The sequence below is a fragment of the Plecotus auritus genome, assembly GCF_963455305.1.
Source record: "Plecotus auritus genome assembly, chromosome: 10".
NCBI classification, from domain to species: Eukaryota; Metazoa; Chordata; class Mammalia; order Chiroptera; family Vespertilionidae; genus Plecotus; species Plecotus auritus.
The window spans coordinates 29,499,252-29,504,344 of NC_137785.1; the positions used below are offsets into that span (position 1 = coordinate 29,499,252).

Genomic DNA, 5,093 nt, shown 5'->3' on the forward strand with positions numbered 1-5,093 from the left:
GAGGACTACAATTAATGTATAGAAAAATAAAATATAAAAAGCAACCAAGGGTCCAGATAATTCTGTTCTATTCTCAGAGCTCATCTTAATCTAGTGGCAGCATTTAACACAGTGATTTTTCTTTCTTCTTCTTCTTTTTTTTACTTTTCTTTGCATTTATTTAACACAGTTCTCAAAACATTTGAGTGAAATTTGGCCTCCTCTGGTATGCAAAGGACCTGAAATAATATTTTAAAAATGAACAGGCAGTCTTCAGTTCATCCACAGCACAGTAGTGTTTCTTTCTCCAAATTCTGAAGCACCCAGTTTCTTTCATGTAGTCTAAACGCTAGAACGAGAGGACATTTGTGGTGGAATGTATTGTCACTTGCTGATAACCAGTTGAAATACCATCACTGAGAAATAGCCTTTTTAAGCCATACATTGTGCCACTCTTTCCCTGCCATATAATACAGATTACATAAATGTTGACAAGTCCACATTAATATAAGCATTAAGCATTTGCTGTATTGAGAGATCATTAGTTCTAATACTAGCAGTATTGAGTTACAGAGCATAATTTTTAATATTTAGTTGCAGGTATATTAAGTATGGTAGGTTCCATGGACTAAAGGAAAATGGACATTTTTGTCTTCAAATTTACTATTGACATCCTAGACTGAACAATTCTGCTAAGCACTGATGTTAGAAAGAAAAGTAAAAATCAAACTTTGTTGTTGCTTTTTGCCATTTGGTAGCATTTTAGACACAGGCTTTGATCTTCAGAAAACCCTGGATTCAGTAGAAAAACCCATTAAATGAAGTTTTGTACAATAAATCTTCTCAGCAGTCAAAACTTAGACTGTAAAAAAAATACATGCAAAACATACTTTTCTGAAAACACTTAAGTTGGAACAAAGCACCAAACTACACAAATGCAGAATGAGAACAGCATTTCAACTCCACCAAAAGCAGTCATTATAAAAGGTGGAAAAGTCACCTAACTTCACTAGGCACTGTTCACTCTTTAAACAGGAGACAATAAAAAACATTGTCCACAAACAATATCCAAACTCTCAGGTAGGCTTCAGAAAGCCTTCCACTTCATGCTTTAATAGCGCCGAGGTGAGTATGATCGAGATCTGGAACGTGATCTATATCCTCCACGACTAGAGTAAGGAGAAGGTGACCGCCTTCTGTAAATCTGATCCCTGTCTTGGGCAGCTCTCCATCCTCCTGCACCTCCACCTCTGCCTCTGAATGATCTGCTGTAGTGGTCCTGATCATCATAGCCTCCATCGTGTCCTCTGTGGTAGCAATCATGACGGTGTGAGCTGCCATGGGTCCGTCTCCCCATATAAATTCCTTGTGTTTGGGTATGTGGTCTTTTTGTTATAGATAAATCAACTCTGATTCTTTTATTTTTTCTACTTGTAAATAACAAGTATTTTTTATTTTTTATTTTTTTTTAATTTAATAAATCTTTGTTGTTCAGATTATTACAATTGTTTGTCCTTTTCCCCCCCATAGCTCCCCTCCACCCGGTTCCCACCCTACCCTTTGCCCTTATCTCCCCCCACACTGTCCTCATCCATGGGTATATGATTTTTGTCCAGTCTCTTCCTGCACCCCGCATACCCCTTTCCCCCTGAGAATTATCAGTCCACTCCCTTTCTATGCCCCTGATTCTATTATATTCACCAGTTTATTCTGTTCATCAGGTTTTTAATTCACTTGATTTTTAGATTCACTTGTTGATAGATATGTATTTGTTGTTCATAATTTTTATCTTTACATTCTTCTTCTTCCTCTTCTTAAAGAATACCTTTCAGCATTTCATATAATACTGGTTTGGCTGTGATGAACTCCTTTAGCTTTTTCTTATCTGTGAAGCTCTTTATCTGCCCTTCAATTCTGAATGATAGCTTTGCTGGGTAGAGTAGTCTTGGTTGTAGGTTCTTGCTGTTCATCACTTTGAATATTTCTTGCCACTCCCTTCTGGCCTGCATAGTTTCTGTTGAGAAGTCAGCTGACAATCGTATGGGTGCTCCCTTGTAGGTAATTAACTGTTTTTCTCTTGCTGCTTTTAAGATTCTCTCTTTGTCTTTTGCTCTTGGCATTTTAATTATGATGTGTCTTGGTGTGGTCCTCTTTGGATTCCTTTTGTTTGGGGTTCTGTGCGCTTCCTGGACTTGTAAGTCTATTTCTTTCACCAGGTGGGGGAAGTTTTCTGTCATTATTTCTTCCAATAGGTTTTCAGTATCTTGCTCTCTCTCTTCTTCTGGCACCCCCATAATTCTGATGTTGGTATGCTTGAAGTTGTCCCAGAGGCTTCTTACACTATCTTCAACTTTTTGAATTCTTTTGTTTTTTTTTTTTTTGTTTTTTTTTTTGCTTTTCCAGTTGAGTGTTTTTTGCTTCTTTGTATTTTAAATCTTTGACTTGATTCTTGCGTTCCTCTAGTCTGCTGTTGGATCTCTGTATATTTTTTATTTCAGTCAGTGTATGTTTAATTTCTAGTTGGTTCTTTTTCATATCTTCGAGGGTCTCGTTATATTTATCGGCCTTTTCTAGGATATTCTTGAAAAGCCTTATAACCGTGGTTTTGAACTCTATATCCAGTCGTTTGTTTTCCTCCATTTCTTTCATTTGTGATCTGTTTCTTCGTCCCCCCATTTTTCACTGCTTCCCTGAGTTGGTAGGGTAGCTTTGTATGCTAGGTTTCCTATATGGCCCAGTGGGTCGGCCTCCCCAGTTAACCTGAGGTGGACACTCTTGGTGCACCCCTTTGTGGACTGTGTGTACAGCCTTGTTGTAGTTAAGTCTTGATTGTTGTTGGTATCACTGGGAGGAATTGACCTGCAGGCCAGTTGGCTGTGAGGATCAGCTGTGTCTGCACTGGGAGATTTTCGGTGCTGGCGACAGCCTTATAGGATTAGTCTTGCCAGATTGCAAAAGCCTCTGTGCTCAGCTTGGAAGGGGTGGAGTCTCAGGGCAGAGCAGACAGTCTTGGCTTCCTGTCAGCCCTGCCCTTGCACGCGAGTCTCCAGACCTCTGCCTTCTGCGGTTCCCAAATTTCCGCCTTACAGTCCAGATTTCCCCCGTAAGAGCATGGGTCCCCAGGGGCTCACCTGGAACTGTGGTTCAGTGCAGTTGGAACTGGGGTTCAGTGCAGTCAGGAGCTTCCGACTCCCTTCCGCTAGGGAAAGCCTGTGGTAACCTCCGCAGTCAGTCTTTGTGCGCACTCACGCCTCCAGACCCCTGCCGCCGCAGCTCCCCTGAGTCTCCGAGTCTCCATGTGCCTTTCTCTCTACCTGACAGTCCAAACTCCCTCTGTATGAGCCTGGGTCCTCGAGGTTTCGCCCGGAACTGGGGTTCAGTGCAGTCGGGGGCTTCCTTCCCCCTCCCGCCAGAGAAAGCCAGCCAGGCACTCCGCTGCCCTTCCTCTCTGCGCACACGTCTCCATACCTCAGCTCTTTGCCGCTCCTTCTCCGTGAGCTTTTCTCTTTCCTTCTAGTTGTAGAATTTCCACTCAGCCAGCTTTCCTGTGGTTCTGGATGGTGTCTGTTCTGTCTTTTAGTTGTAGTTTTGAAATTGTTGTGTGAGGCAGCAGTTTAGGTGCTTACCTATGCCGTCATCTTGGTTTCTCCTCAACTCTGATTCTGCGTCCATCAAGCTCCATTCCTCGACAGGCTCTTTTGCTTCCTTGGCATCATCTACATTTTCAAAATATACAAAGGCAAATCCTCTTGAGCGTCTAGATTGCTGGTCATATACGATAGACACATCAGCAATGGGGCCATATTTAGATCTCTTAGATACTTCTCTTAGATCTCTTTCTGTAGTGTACAAACTCCAAATACTCCAAGACAACAGTTGGGATTAGGATTTGCCCGATTAAGGACATGACGTCTGCGAGTAGACTTGGGAGAATGACTGTGGCTATGACACCTCCGATAGTCTCCACGTAAGACCTGCTTCGGGATCGTCTATGGGAGCGAGACCCAGATCATGATCTTGTATAATGCCTTCGAGAACTTCTTCTGGATCTAGACCTAGATTCAGATCTGGACCTGGACTTTGATCTGGAACGTCTGGAATCTTCCTTGCAGGGGTATGCCTTGCAGATTTCCCAGATCCGTGAGCACTTCCACTTCTGGAAGCAGAACGGGATTCCCGCTCGCCTTAGTTCTGCTCGCCGCTGTCGCTCATGACTCCTAGCTGCTGCCGCCGCCGCTCGGCTCCAGGTGCTTCAACCCAAGCTGCCAACCTCTTGCACCTTCTTTACAGAGGCTCGGCCCAGCATGTCAGCACCCACAAGTTTCCACGCCGCTGAGAACCCAACCGCTGCACACCGCTGCCACACGGGCTCTGTCTTTCTTCTTAAAGTACTGTCTCTGTGTTACTCCCGGCCCCAGACTCTGCTGGTTTTATTTCTGTTTTCACTGGCCTTCACCTGTTTTCCCTTGCCAGATCCTCTTCCCCTTCCCAGCTTCTAGCTGTTAGAACTCCACCGGGCGCAATCTGGAAACTCATCTCTCTCTACGTCATCTGATCCATGCCTGTAGCTTTAAATAGAACCCTAAATGCAGCTCTCCAGGCTCTCCTGCTCTCCTGAGCTCCCAGCATGCATCAGGCTTCCCATTCCACATTTCTACTCACGTGTCTAATAAGTATTTCAAACTTAATATGGCCAAAACAACTCTTGATTCCCCCAATTTCCTTGTTGTCCAGTCTTCCCCATTTCGAGACTAAAAAGTAGGAATCATTCTGTCACAGACCATAGTCCATCCATCAACAAGTTCTGTGAACTCTGTGTTCAGAGTATATCATGAATTCCACCATTTGTCACCATCTCCACCAGTACCACCCACCACACAAGGTACTAACTACTGCCTCTCACCCAGATGGTTACCATAGCCCAGTGGTCAGCAAATTCATTAGTCAGCAGAGCCAAATATCAACAGTACAACGATTGAAATTTCTTTTGAGAGCCAAATTTTTTAAACTTAAACTTCTTCTAATGCCACTTCTTCAAAATAGACTCGCCCAAGCCGTGGTATTTTGTGGAAGAGCCACACTCAAGGGGCCAAAGAGCCGCATGTGGCTTGCGA

General features: G+C 43.5%; 1 pseudogene across 1 annotated transcript; it reads right to left on the reverse strand.

Moving 5' to 3' along the window:
* Positions 1 to 1,090: 1,090 nt before the first annotated feature.
* Positions 1,091 to 4,191, reverse strand: LOC308236287 (transformer-2 protein homolog beta-like; annotated as a pseudogene). Its single transcript has 2 exons — positions 3,635 to 4,191; positions 1,091 to 1,387 (listed from the first exon to the last, which is right to left on the reverse strand). The product of its transcript is annotated as a transformer-2 protein homolog beta-like (transcript).
* Between the last annotated feature and the right edge of the window lie 902 nt (positions 4,192 to 5,093).